Raw genomic sequence first — 15,566 nt, 5'->3', positions numbered from 1 at the left:
TTTTTCCCATCAGATGTGGAATTCTCACTTGGGCAATAAAACGAGTACGTTGCAAGACCTTTTGGTGGTAAATGAGCGTCACGGGGGAGCGGCAAAACTTCTGTCTCCTTTCTCTTGATGGAAAACCGATACTCAATGGCTAGACCGATAGTATTCTCACCGAAGGCTATCAACTTTTTGAATTAATGCGGAACTGCCGGCTAATTAATTCATCGGCAATTTTTCATCGTTATTTCCTGCATCTTCAGCAATATTGGAATTTACGTCTGTGTGTACTTAGTCATTGGAACATTGCTTGAAAATCTTTGTCATCGCTACTTTGTAATTCAAAATGTTCATACCCCAGCGCATAATAATATTCATAATAAACATAATGAGATTACTAATTTTTTTCAATCATGAAAATAACATTTTTCATGAAAGAAGAAGCAAATAATAACATTGTTATACCCAGAACTATTATTATTAATCATTTCTTTTATTTTTAATCATTATTTTTCTTCAATTGATTTTTTAATTTTCATCAATTTTATATTTTCATCTTTAATCAATTATTATTGAAATGTAAATATTGATAACGATAATAATCATGACTATAATCTTCATAATTATAATGAAAAGAAAATAAGAGATCCCGAAATGATTTTTAGGTCTCGGATTTTGTTTTCCACTTTGAGACTAAAATTTCATTGAATCAAATGTTGAAAAAGACAACACAATAAATACAGAAGTGATATATGTAATTTGTTAGTCCTCAATTAATCAATGATCCATAATGCAGTATTTAAAAATAAATGGCCTATTGGCCTCGTTCCAAGCCCGTCAATACTACGCACTCAAGTGCGTGGATATCGCTCTCTCAAGTTTTCATCAAATCATTCCCTTTTTCCCATTATTTCCCGTGGAATATTCCTTTACGTCCTATTTTCAGTTTTTTTGATTCGTTATTGTGAGTGGAGTTTATCTGCGGAACGTCCTCACTTCCGTGCTGCTTCACCTTGTAGCTCCACTTAGAGGTGGGTGAAGGAAGAGTCAACGACCGGTGAGTCTGCATGTGGTGATTAAGAATCACTCAAAAGCTTTATGAAATTGGGAAAATGATTTTTTTTTGAAGATTCATTTTGGAGACAAGTGCCTTTAGAAGGGAATGTTATTACGAAGAAATTCTTTTGATGATCAATATATTATTTTCATTTTTTGTTAAGATGAGAAAATTTTGGTGAAAAACAAATTATGCGAAATAAACAATTGATGGAATTTTGGAAAGAACGGCTGTTCATGACCTTCCAAATCAATTTCTGCATGAAAACTCACAGCCTCAGGCAAGCTGAGGGTTAAGCTCTTATTGCGTGTCTTACACGCGAAAGTACGAAATTTGGTATTATTTTTCATTCATTTTAACTTTCCCAAATTATTGTTTCGAAGAAATAATTCGCACAAAATCGTGTACTTTGCAGAATTCTTGAAATTCATAGTAATTGAAAATACATTCAAATATCGGCTTCAATCTTCTGTACAGGTGCTCTTTTCAATTGTTTTATTGCTGTATTAATAATAACTGTTTATTATGTTCCCCGAAGGGTTAACAAGAGGTACAGAGTTACATATTCTTATATCTGCCTAAATACATTTCACTTAACCTAACTTTTGTTTCTGATTCCACGCTGCCTTCTTCCTGCCCAAATCCCACCGACTCTAACCCACCCGAGCTCTCGAACGAAGTCTCTCTGCCTGCGTCCTCTTCCTCATCCTGTCAACGTCCTGTCTGCTGCTCTCATTCTCTCCGGGTCCCTCTCTCTCTGTGCCGGTCGGTGGTCCCCTCACCTCGATGGGGCTACTCAGTCCACCCCATCACCGTGAGCGTTCCACCGACTTCCTCAGCTCTCCGCCTCCGCTCTTCTCTCCCCTCTTATCCTCCCCATCACCGTATCTCTCCTTGTTCTTCTTCCTCTCTCTCTCCTTCACCTGCCTTCTCTGCGCCCGCATGGCTTGTCCAACCAAATCCGCCTTCATCCTGAGTATCCCTCCTCATCACCAGTACTTCCTTCAACAACCTACTAATCAGCTTCAACTCGTTCAACATACCTTCTTTCCACTCTTTATCGTCCGCCACCCACTTATTCCATTCTTCCTCCGACATTCTTTACTCTAACCTCGCTTTCTAACCCGGCCACGTGTATCACAATTCGCAATTACTTACACACTGCTTGTTGTCACCTCAACGCTCTCTTCCCCTCGATCCTCTGCTCCACCGTCATTGCATAGCTTCCAGCCTAGCCTAACCTCTCCGCCTTCACTAACCCTGATTCCAGTTCCACCTGTTCCTGCCTTTCACTGCGACTCACTTCAGACCATAAGCCTTTAGTTGCCACGTTTTCCCTGCTACCCCATAACCTCTCCCTCACCTTCTCGTTCCTCCTCATTGCACCACTTTTCCATTTTCCCCTTCACTTTCATCCTCTTTCCATTCCTCAACCCTTCCTACCTCAACCACTTCATGTTTTCCCTCTCCCTTACTCCTAGAAATTTCTCTTTCCGACCGCCTTTCCAGAGCCCACAAAAGCCATAACCTCTTCGATCCCTGTCCACTCCGTTCCCCCTTTTATTGCTGTATTCAGATTTTCCGAGTCAATAAATAATTAAATTTCTTGTGAATCTAGGGTTATAAAAGACCTTTCTTTCACATTTCTTCATTGTGCTGTGCGAAACTCCAGGACTCATATTCTTCAACAAACTGCACATTTTTCGGTCGTTTATCATTTCAGGCATAATAGCATTTATGATCATTCTCTCCAACCAGTCGACCCTTTCTCTAGATAATCCCCCACAGCAGGCTTTAGGAACACCAACGGACTCCACGCTGCCTCAACGTTCTCCTCTATCTATTCTATTCTATGTTTTTGGCCGTCCAACTTCGAGGTTATATGCTATGGGCCGATAAAACGGCATCCCTATGAGAGAAGCTGTTGAGGATTCGGCCTTATCTGCCCTCCTTCACTCTCCTTTTCCCTCTCTGTCACTGGTTGCGCGTGCGTAGGTCACCTGCCGCGCGGTGGTCACTGCGTCTTACGTCTTAGCGTTGAGTTTTTTCGGCCATTAGAGAGGCAAAAAATTTTCTCCTCGCTTTAAATTCAACTGTTTTGGTTTTTATCATTGTTGTTGAGTGTCCTGTGGCTTTCCTAACACTAATCTGGATAGCCTTTTTCATCATGCCGAGTTCAAAGGGTTTCTCTGACCCGTCTCGGCCCGAGGACACGGAGGATAACAGTGGTTCACACGGTGAACGTGACAGCGACTTAAGTGCGTACGAGTACTCCAGACGTCATGAGAAGTCAAGGGATTATTTTGGGCTTGCTGATGACGAGGATTCCTCCGACGAAGTTTCTCCACCACCTACGAGGCGCAAATCTGATTCCAGTCATACGAGACCCTCGTACGAGGCGCTTCAGAATCAGGTTAACTCTCTTTCGTCTCTGTTTTCCCAAAATTCCCCCAACGCACCGGTCAACCAGCCCAGCACCAGCACACGACCTTTTCTGGCAAGGCTTGGAGCAACTCCTGCTTCTCGTCGCTTGGACTTGGGCTCTGTTAAGACTGACCTCGACGAGAAACGTCGTCTTCACCCAGTTGACCAAGGTCGTCTCGCAACCCTCAACAACTTGCAACGGTTTGGTTCACCTGAATGGCGTTACGTCAGATTTGCAGGCGCTCTGAAAAATTTTTTGGCCTCCCTTGGATTTACTGATCTCAAAGTCAATGAAGAATTGTGTCATTTGGACAAGAGGAAAGACCCTGTTCTACCTTTGGACCGTGTACTTGGGGGTCTTTGCAATGCAGCCCTGGAACAGAGGGAATTGTTGTAGAGTGGTTTGCAGAGTGTGGTCGACTGGGCCTATTCTAATCCCACGGAAATCACCCCTTACACTCTGTATGACAAATTGTCCCTAACTTTTGGTCCGGACTCTCGCCTGTCAAAGACCTCTGACCAAATCCTACAAATCATTTGTGGCAAGCGGACTGAGGCCATTGAGGCAAGGAGAGACCGCCTTCTGAACGAGGTTCCTGTGAAGACTACACAAGCTGCCCTGCGCAGACATCCTCCTTCTCCTGAATATCTCTTCGGCAAGGAGAACCTTCACCCTTTGATTCAGTCTTTGGGGGGCCTCCAGACTTGGCTGAACGTTCCTGCATACCTGACGCCCAGGAAGCCAGCACCCAGGACTCAATTTCATCAGAGGCCTCCTCCTCCTGTCTTTCGCACCACAGCCAAAGCTTCCCGTTTCTCCAGGGGATCCACCGGTTCTCAGTAGACCTCCAGAGCCAAGGTCCCCAAGAGAGAACCCAAAGACAAGTTGGGGGACGACTCCTCCGGCCAAAAACCAGGTAAATGACTCTTTGATTCCTGGGGCCTTCAGAGGGAGCCAATTGGCGGAGTTTCAGAGAGGATGGGAAGAGCTGGGTGCCCCCCCTCAAATCATCAAAGCAATAAGTGCATCCGAGATTCCCCTCATCTCAAAACCTAAACTCTTCGCCAATTGGAAGCTCTCCCAGTTCAAAACCAGAGCCTCTCCAGAAATGTCAAGACAAATAGAGCTCCTAAAGCAACAGGGCGTGTTGAAGCGACCCAAAAGAGAAGGCCCGAGCTTCATCTCAATAATGTTTTTACGTAAGAAAAGCAACGGCGACCTTCGACCCATTTGCGACCTCAGAGGTCTAAACAGATACGTCAAAGTTACCAAAATTCATTTCTTCTCACATCACCAAGTTCCAGATTTTCTTCAAGATGGCGACTTCATGACCAGACTCGACATATCTCAAGCTTACCTGCACATGCCGATCGCCGACAGACATCGTCAACTTCTCCGCATTGTTTACAACGGAGAGTTGCTTCAGATGACGAGCTTGCCCTTCGGCCTCTCATCTGCCCCTCACACCTTCACGGTGATAACGAATTGGGTCGCAGAGACTCTTCGTTCGCGAGGTGTGAGGGTTTTAGTCTATCTAGACGATTTTCTCATGGCCTCCCAGCATCTAGAAAGACTGGCCTCACAAACGCGGGAAGCAGAGAATCGAATTCCTGGGTTTGGTTTGGGACACTCGACTGAACCAAATCAGTCTCCCAGAAGACAAGATTCACCGTATACGCATCCTAGTCACAGGTATACGATCAAGAGCCAGAGCGAGCCTCAAGGAGATCCAGAGCCTGTTGGGACTCCTCAACTTCGCCAACTTCGCGATACGAAGAGGTCGGCTTCACTGCCGCCATCTTCAGAGGCTCTCCACAAGCTTCTCACAAAATCATCCACGACAGACCCTCCAGATCCCCAGTGTGGTGGAGGAAGAGCTTCTCTGGTGGCTCAGTGCTGTGACCTCCACGTCCGACCTGCACAAGCGAGCGGTAACAGACTTCCTAACTACAGACGCTGGAGACTCGGGTTGGGGAGCCCAACTCAACTCAACCCTCATTTCCGGGACCTGGACGGAGAAGCAGCTGAGCTGGCACTCGAACCGCAAAGAAATGTTCGCAGTTTATGCTGCGATAAAACAGATGGTTCACACCCTCAGGGAAGCCCACATTCTGCTCCAGTCAGACAATCGCACCCTAGTGGCTTACGTCCGGAAGGAGGGAGGAACAAAGTCTCTGAACCTCCTCAACCTCACGTACCAACTGCTCGAACTGGTGGACAGTCTCCAGATCGAATTATCTGCAATTCACCTTCCAGGGAGATACAACAGAGTCGCCGATCATCTCTCGAGGAAGAAAAATCCACCAGAGTGGCATCTCCTCCCAGCAGCGACAGACCAAATCTTCGAGAAATGGGGAATTCCAAACGTCGACCTGTTCACATCATCAAGGTCGGCCGTCGTGAAACCCTACGTTTCAATCGACTGCAGAGACTCTTGCACCTTATTTACAGACGCATTCTCCCGACCTTGGAACTTCAACCTCGCATGGGTGTTTCTTCCACCTTGCCTCATGCCACGAGTACTAGCACATCTGAACAAATGCCAGGGACAGGCGTTGATCGTGGCACCCAAGTTCGAGAAGACCTATTGGGCGGCGGACTTGAAACAGCGGAGCAAGGAACCTCCCCTAATCTTAGAGCATCTTCCAGAGGTCCTGATAGACCTGTCAACATAACTTCCTCCTCCGGAGGCGGCACGCCTCTATCTTCAAGTGTGGAAGGTTGGTTGTGGAATAACCTAGTTAAGGACTGGTCCCCTGAAGAGAGAGATCTCGTTGCTAAAAGTTGGCGAGCATCAACCTTGGATACCTACAAGGTTCCTATTCGCCGCTGGCTTTCCTGGTGCAATGATAACAATATCAACCCCGGCGAACCACGTGGCCAGGACCTAGCCCGATTTCTCGCCAACCTTTTCCTCAAGAAGCAATTAGCCTACAACACCATGTTGGTACACAAATCCGCCATCTGTACCTTCTGGTTCGGTAAGTCTCCTTCCTCACTCGCATCAGACTTCATGGTTCGCCAAGTACTGAAGGCCATATCCATGACTCAACCTAGAGAAATCATATCAGAGATATGGGACGCTCGCTTACTCCTAGACTGGTTGAAGACAGAGCCCCAGAGTCTATCCTTCTTCGAGGTTTCCAGACGAACAGCTGCTTTACTTCTTCTGATCTCAGGTCGACGCATACACGATCTGACACTGCTAAGAATCTCTACCGACTCCCTCACCAACTTGGGTGACGTAATTATCCTTTGGCCAGCTTTCGGCTCCAAGACCGACCGCAGTCAGTTCCGACAATCAGGATGGAGACTGTCTAAGCACCCTAATATCCGCTTGTGTCCTGTCACCTGGATTAGGGTACTGCTAAAGAAATCTGAAGAAAGACGAGCTACCCAGAAGCTGAAAGACCTCTTCATCATCGTCACGGGTCCTGTTAAACCTGCTCCCACTACAGTAATTGCTGGCTGGATTCGCTCGGTCTTTAGGGACGCGGGCATTGATGCTTCTCCTGGAAGCGTTCGATCTGCTGTAGCTTCCCGTAACTGGCTGGACAACATCCCTGTCCAGAGCATTCTGGATCGTGGTAATTGGAGGTGCTGCGAAACCTTCAGGAAACATTACTATCGAAATGTTACCGTTACAAATTACAACAATTCTAATACTCTCTTCAACTATTTCTCTCCGACCTGATACGAGAGTCTATATCCTGATATGTAGGTGTTCATTCGCCTTGTGTTTTCACTTAACTATTAATAAACGAAGTTTACTCATGTCCATCCCTCATAATTTTTTACCGTTGCTCTTATCTACTCAAAAGGCATTGAGTGGGTCACCAGCAGAAACCAAACACATCTCTCATAGGGATGCCGTTTTATCGGCCCATAGCATATAATGCTAGTGTTTTGAACTCCAACAAAACACAGATTATATGCGGAAGCCGATAAACGGCATCCCGGCAAGTATCTTGCTGGTGAGACTTCCTATGACGAAAGACGCAGTGACCACTGCGCAGCAGGTGACCCACGCACGCGCAACCAGAGACAGAGAGGGAAAAGGAGAGTGAAGGAGGGCAGATAAGGCCGAATCCTCAACAACTTCTCTCATAGGGATGCCGTTTATCGGCTTCCGCATATAATCCGTGTTTTGTTGGAGTTCAAAACACTAGCATTTTACGGGCCGCTATCCCCCTAGGGGGACATTGCTGAACTTAGTTGAAGTTCTTAATAATGTAGATTCCAGATGATGATTTTCAAATTAAATCTTCTTTTGAATTTTCTTGAGGAAGTTGTAGATTAGTTGACAAATTTTATCCTTCGGTGATTTCATAAGAGTGTATATATTATATGAATGTATTCCTAAGTTATTCAAAGCTTTTACTAAAATAGTCCTCTCTTCTTTATATTTTGTGGCAGATCCAAAAAACATAAGTGAGTGTCTCTTTGATATTTGCATTGCAGTCACACATTGGAGAGTTGATGTAGTTTTTCCGTGCTAAACTTTCGTTCAAATTGAAGTGATCAGCTCTCATTCGGTTGATTGTTGTGATGACGGGTCTATTTAAACTGGACTATTTGAACTACAGTGGGCGCCATCCTAGATAGAATTTCTCAAAGTATTGAGTCCCTCTATCTTTCGATCGATTTTTAAGAATTCTTACTGTATCTTCACGCATTTTTTATTGATATTGTAATAGAAGTCCGTGTAGGGTATTTTGGTTTGTTGTAGATGTCCCGATTTACAAGCTTCCTTCGCTAGGGTGTCAGCCTTTTCATTTCCCTCTAAGTTTACGTGGGCAGGGATCCACATAAATATGATTTCTAGTCCCAACGATTTCTGAATGACCCAGCTATTGAGTATTTCACATATTAAATAAGAAGGATTATTATAAAGGGAGAAATTTTCCAATAAAGAGAGGACACTCAAGGGGTCAGATAGGATAATAATCTTTTCTGCATTCAAATTGGACGCTTCCTTTACTGCAGTCAAAATTGCAGTTGCTTCAGCAGTAAATATTGATGCAAATGAAGATATTTTTTGTTTTATCTCAATGTTGAAGTCTGGAGCATAAACAGAATAGCCCACGTAATTTGAATCCTCGCATTTCGAACCATCAGTATAAATTTGTGAATAGTTCTGAAGTCCAAGATTACAAAGCTCATCTTGTAGAGTTTTCTCTGGTGTATTTGATTTCTTGATTAAAGTTCGTTTATTGAGAATTATTCTTGGGTCTGCATTTATCAGTTCATGTGAATATGAGTAATTACATGGCTACGGGTCAGCTTTTATGTTAGTTATGTGGCCAGTCAAATAAATGAATGATTTGTATAATGGGAAGCTATCTTGGATGTTATGTATCCCTTTATTGGGATTGAGACGTAGAGCTGAACGTAAATTGTGGAGCTTTTCATATAATAAATGCTGTAAGAGAATACTCGAGTAATATATCTATTTGTTAGCTGTTCAATCCGAATGTTTAGTGGAGCTTCTCGAGCTTCAGCCAACATGACGTTGATTGGAGTCGAATTCCTGTATCTCAGTGCTAGTCTAATGGCTTTGTATTGAATTCTATCGATTCCCTCCATGTAAGATAAATTAGATGGAAGAATTATCTGGCATCCATATTCGATCGAGCTTCTTATTAAAACACATGTNATTTTGTTAAAATATAGACTCTAGTGAGTCACTTTAAAGTTACTCAAAATTCTTTTCATTTTACTCCAAGTGAACCTTTCCAACCTTTGATTCNGTATCTCAGTGCTAGTCTAATGGCTTTGTATTGAATTCTATCGATTCCCTCCATGTAAGATAAATTAGATGGAAGAATTATCTGGCATCCATATTCGATCGAGCTTCTTATTAAAACACATGTCTTAAGGCTATTAATCATTCAAAATGTAGGACAAAAACTTAGAAATTCATAAAGAATTAGACATTAAAACTCTCACGAAAGCTGTAAGCGGATTAACTAGCGATTTTTTTAACAAACTTAATGACCAGAATATTTGACAAAATATATGAGGTGTAACATCCGTCAGAAAATTCATTTTAATTCATTTTCTTACGTCGTCATTCAATTATCTCAGTGATAGAAGCGACTTTTGAAATCCAAATTATCTTCTGTGACGAGGGAAAGTGACCCCCTCGATGTTGGGAATATTTCGGCTGCACACATCTGTGAACGATAAAAATGTTCCCAACGTCGAGTTTCTCCTAGATTAAGGAGATATCAGCTGTGCAATATCAGATGCAGTGTAAACATTTGAGTCTAGTCTCATCTCCTTAATCATGTACTTTCCACGTGTGACCGTAAATTTCAATAAACACTGGACTCTTGAATCGGAAAACTGTTAATAACAAATTCTAAGCGTGGGTCCAAATTTTGTAACTCCCACGACAAATATTTGATATCAAAATAGAGTAACGATTTCGTTTCCCACATGGAGGGAATGACATAAACATTGACGAACATGTGACACAAAAATAGTAAAATGCATCATACAACAGAATGATTCTTTTATGAATAATTTTCCATTTCGGATATTAATTAAACTATCATAATTGTTTAAGAAATATTATCAACGTGGGAAAACCACAAAATAATTAAAGTTTAAACAATATTTTTATGTCATTGAATTATTATTGAATTACTATTAGATTACTATTTTTCTTCAATGAATTATAATTTATCATAACATTTCATGAAATTTATCTGAATTGTTTCTAAAAAATTAAATAACAAAGATGTTAACGCTAAGTTGAAAATAAGAGATAAAAGAGAATTGTGGAGGGAATATATGGGCATTCCTAAAACAATTTTCATTGGTTGTTGGGGAATAGAAAAGACCGCCTACACCCCAAAAACATCTTCATGTAGAGAGATGGAGTTGATCTCGAAACAAGGAGATTTCAAACCACTGGAGTGGGAAATTTCGGCTAGAGTCATTTGTAATTGGTCCCCGAAATTTCCCTATGCATTCTGAGGATACACCCTCTTAGACAAACTATAAAGACTTGTGCGCGATAGCAGCACGACAGTTACAGTTCCGATTGCATTTTGTAGTCATCGCTACAGTAGTAGTAGTAGCTCATATCTGAGAGTTAGTATACTCCAGTTTCTTTTGGACACAATTCCAATTTTATTATCGACCTATTAAGGCGATATTTCGGATTTTTCACGACCTTTAATTTTCATATAGTCTTGGATGACTATTTAATTTCCATTTTAGTCTTTCGTGACTAAATTATTTTCTGAAATCCCAAGTCTTGTGACATTTTTAATTATTTTATTCATTTAAATAAAGAATTTAATCCAACGTCTTAAATTCAGTGCGGCATTACTTTTAACCACATACAAAATACTTTACGACTGAAAGCAGAGCAGTGAATATAAGTCGAATGTTGTAGTTATACTTTTCTACTTATTTTGTTAAAATATAGACTCTAGTGAGTCACTTTAAAGTTACTCAAAATTCTTTTCATTTTACTCCAAGTGAACCTTTCCAACCTTTGATTCCAAACCTTTTTGGGGTTGAGAAAATTGAAGTAAAAGGGGACCTTTGTAAATGGGTTTTGTGTTTGAATTTGTTGAAATATAGCGCCCTACGCCAGTCTCCCTCTTTACCGACAGTGTGGTAGACTGTGTCGCCACGGCGCCGTTGCGCCTCTCAATGATATACTCGTACTATGCACCACTTGTGCCTCGACCGTTGTCGCGTTACATTGCTGAATAAAGCTTAATTACTTTGACGATTATAAAACTGTGTTTAATCATTATTTCTATCCCTAATAACCCTTCAGGTTATGGGCCGAGCACACTTCAACTGTGCGTGATTAAAATTTATCATAAATAAAAGGATTGGAAGCGATAAATCGGAAATTCCAAAAAGGACGCTATCGGGCGGCCGGGCACGTGTCTAGGTGGATCACACGCGTTCGTGCAAATCACAAGGAACATCCAAAAGAGAAAAATATCGAGGCGAGCTGGGGAGTGACTTCAGAAGGAAAGGAAAATGGAAAGTAATAAGAGGAAAAGTAAGTACTGAAAAATACATCTAATAAGTGCAGTGAATTGGCGAGACCGAGAGATAGAGAGGATCAAAATGGCGGCTGGAAATTAATTGTCCACGACGCCGACCTGAAATCGAGAATTTTAGATTAAAAAGAATTAATAAAGAAATCCCATTAAATTCACAAAAATCACTGAAAAGCATAAAATATCTTTTGTCATGAATAAAATCAAATTTAAAGCAAAACAAAAGAAGAAAACCAAGTGACGCCGAGACAATAGTTTCTCGGCGGGGAAGGCAAGCACAGGCTTCCACAGGCTTCAACAAGTAGACGCAACGGGTGGATTGCGCGTGCAACCGGGGTGCGTCTGAGAGAGAGGGACGACTGCAGTCCCACACACATTGCTCGAGCAAGGCGAGAACAATAAGAAATAGAAAGAAAAATAAAAATTAGTGTGTATATATAAAAATTGGTGTGAAAAACAAAAATTCTCTCTTTCTCGGCCGCGTTCCGCGTGTGTGCGGGGTCCACCAGCGTAATGTAAAGTAATAAAATAAAATCAACAGACACTAGTGCAAAATTGAAATTCATGAATTAAGGATGCATCAAAATCGAAATATTTAATTGGCAAGAATATTGAATCTAGAAGTATTTGATAGGCGAAAATAACAAGTTAAATATTTGACAGGTCGAACCAAAGAAATTGAATTTTTAGAAATTGCCATCTTCAGACGAAGATATTTATAAATTAAAATTACAGCTGATAAGGAACTCTTGCATGAAGTGTGGAGACTCCTGATCAGACAACATTTAATCGAAGGAAACCACGAGGGAGAACTAGTCTCCCTGGCAATAGTAGACGATAAAGTGTATGTTCTACCAGACAAAGGAACAGGATATGTAACAGGTGAGACATCAGGCATACGTGTTAATGGGCGAGCATACTATACACATTAGAAATGCGGAATATTAAGACGTCAAATTGCTTGAGAAAATTAAATCAATCTCTTGCAATCATAAAAGACTTGAGTGTGTTTGGAGGAGGTCTTATGTTTAGATTTTCTGAAGAGTACACTCATCCTGGATTCGGTTTGTTTATGTTTAGCAAGTCGAGTCTGGGATTTCGGACCTGAATACAAAAACTGTAACCAGATACAATAATTCTCAATTTTTCGGTCTCTTTAAAATTAGATAAAAGAGAATTCACAGGGGATCAATGGAGATGTCTGTGTTAGAAGCTGCATTGTTGGCCGAAAATAAGCCAATGTATCTACCAGGTTACGGTCCGAAGAGTCCAATGTCAACAACAGCTGTAATCGAGTATAGGTCAAGGAACATGAACAAAGACTTGGGAAACACGGAGGCGAGGGCCACAGGCGAGTCCAAGTCAAGCAAATTGACTGGAGGCGAGACGAATGGCGGCGAGATAAGTGCAGGCGGGAAAAATACAGGTAATATTAATGTTGACAAAACTGACCAAATCAAACCGAAACCCAAGATTACAGCAGACAATAAAGTAAATATTAAATTGAAATTGATAAAATCTAATCTAGATGATGAAACAGTTGAGCCTAACGGCAACAAGACTGTCAAGACAGTTTCTGTAGACATACAGCTGGCTGAACTGAAGAGCATGGTGGAAAAATTGTGCAACTCAAATATAACTTCAACAAAGTCACTGTATGAAAGTTGAACAGAGGACAGAAACCAGTTAAGACTAAATGCTGAGGCGAGAGCAAAAGATAAAAAGGAAGTACAGGAGCTGTTGAGTGCCCTGGACAAAACGCACAACGATAAAATAGAAGAAGTAAAAAGAACTTTCAATGAATATCGCACTGATGTCGAATCATCAATTAAGGTAACAACAAACAAGAAAAAATTAGACGGAGGAGTGGCGTCAAATGAGCATACGAATCTAGAAAATCAAATTAGTTCAATAGTCAATAAGCAGATTAATGAAATTAATCAGACAAAGTCAAGTCAAGGAAACAATCAAAATCCGTTGAAACAATTAACTAGCGAGGTAACAAATAAATTACAAATAGAATTGCTTAACAAAGGAATGAGCTTTAAAAGAGATTATAAAATGGACAGCAAAATGAAGTATGAACATTTCTATGATTATTTTTCGTCAGAAATCAAACCGAATAAACTCTTACACATCATTGACGATAACATTCTGGTTACTGTGGATGAGGAAACTCTTGCAGAACAGAAGCATAAAGTTAGAGAAATTCTGATAAACCATTTGGATAGAAGTTATCACCCTAAAATCGTCAAACTACAAGATCCAAAAGAAATATTGAAAAAATTAAAAGAATTAAAAATGGCCGAGTTTAATGTAACTTCATACTCGGTGCGACAAGACCTGTATAATATGAGATACAATCCAACCAAAATGACAGCTGGCGAGTTTAATGATTTGTTTGATGAGAAAATTGCAACGTATGAAAATGCTCCTGACACCATGCCTCTGAGTGAAAGCGAAAAGAAAGATGCATTTTACAATGCAGTAATAAAAGCTTTTCCGAATATTAAAATCATTGAAAAAGTAACAAAGAAAGCTATAGGAGTGGGCTTGACGTTTGGCGAGTTGAAAATTGCAATGTTAGAAGAAGAAGTTAAAACTGCTAATTTTGCACAGCACAAGGGGCCGAGGTGTTTTGCCTGTCAGGCGTATGGGCACAAAGGACAAGACTGTCCCAATAAAGGGAAAGGATACTTGTGCTACAAGTGCAATCAATTTGGGAATCACAAGGCGAGAGATTGCCCAAACATCATTAACAATGACAATGCACCAAGTGGTCCGGGATACTTTAAACAGACTCCAAGGTATAATTCCAATTTTAAATTTAACTATCGAAACAATTATCAAGATCAATATAGAGGTAATGGTAGAGGAATGAAAAGACCAATGAGAGGTGAAACATATGGTCCAATTAAAAGAGGAAGATGTAATAAGAGTAGGTTCTCCTATAAGAGAAGTGAGAACAAACATGGGTTTAAGTCATCTCACAAATCAATCAAGAAATCTAATCCCGACAAAACTACAGAGAAATATAACTCCAATCAAGGTAAGGAAAAAGAAAATTATGATCAATCTACTGAAATATTTTATGCAGATAGTAAACAAACAAATGGAAATAAGTTTTCGACAGACTTTCTAGCAGACTCAGGCGCGACCGAGCATTTAACAAATTCCAGAATTATATTTAAAACTTTTAACGAATTAGATTGTGGAGTAATTAGATGTGCGAATAAAAATGAGTCAGCGGACTTGAAAACGGAGGGAGCAGGAAAAATAGAAATTGAACTGGCGAGTGGTAAATTATTAGAAATTGACAAAGTTATTTTTGCAGAAGCTCTTAAAGCAAATCTGCTATCATTAAGAAAATTTGCCGAAATGGGATTAGCAATCTACTTAGATGACAAGAAAATTGATATATTTGATCCAGTGTCAAATGAACTTTTCATCTCAGAGATTTACAGAAAACCTTACTGGATAATCGATTTAGAAATAGTAAGGTCAAACTCTATCAGTGAGAATTCTTTCAAACAAATAAACAGGCGAGTAGTAGCAAATGGAGCTGATGTCACTGGGGGTGAAAATGAGGTAAAAAGATATCTCACCAGAAGTGTCACAGCAAACTTACAGAACGAAACAAGTGAGAAAACAAATGAAATTGATAAGAGTAATGAGGAAGAAAATAAAATGGATGAAAAGAATAATGAAAAAGGGAGTGAAAAATTAATAAAAGAGAAAATTATTAATAAAGAAAAGATTCCCTATGAACAATCAAATTTTGATTACACCATTTGGGACAGAAAATTGCAAGATGTTGATGAATTACCATGGGATGACTCGTTAGAAGATTTCCCNTTCTCAAAACCTTCAATTGATAAAAATAGCTATATGAGGAATCATGATGTCATGTTGTGGCATTGTAGATTTGGACATGCCTCAACGAGTTACCTCAAGGCACTACAAAAGAAATTCCCAGATAACAAAGAATTAAATGCAGTAAAATTTGATGATGAATTCATTAGAGATTGTGAGGTCTGCTTAACGTCTAAATTCAATAAATTAT

General features: G+C 40.6%; 1 long non-coding RNA gene across 1 annotated transcript; it reads left to right on the top strand.

Annotated features, from left to right (window-relative positions):
* The first annotated feature begins 11,369 nt into the window (after positions 1-11,369).
* LOC107037506 lies at positions 11,370-12,919 on the top strand. Its single transcript, XR_001460846.1, has 3 exons — positions 11,370-11,502; positions 12,239-12,385; positions 12,670-12,919. It is a non-coding gene; the product is annotated as an uncharacterized LOC107037506 (long non-coding RNA).
* The last annotated feature ends 2,647 nt before the right edge of the window (positions 12,920-15,566 follow it).

Source organism: Diachasma alloeum, unplaced genomic scaffold (assembly GCF_001412515.2).
Source record: "Diachasma alloeum isolate Michigan unplaced genomic scaffold, Dall2.0 Dall_scaffold_00255, whole genome shotgun sequence".
In the NCBI taxonomy this organism is placed as follows: domain Eukaryota; kingdom Metazoa; phylum Arthropoda; class Insecta; order Hymenoptera; family Braconidae; genus Diachasma; species Diachasma alloeum.
The sequence above is the reverse complement of the archived record's forward strand: the minus strand, read 5'-3'. Positions and strand labels throughout refer to the sequence as shown.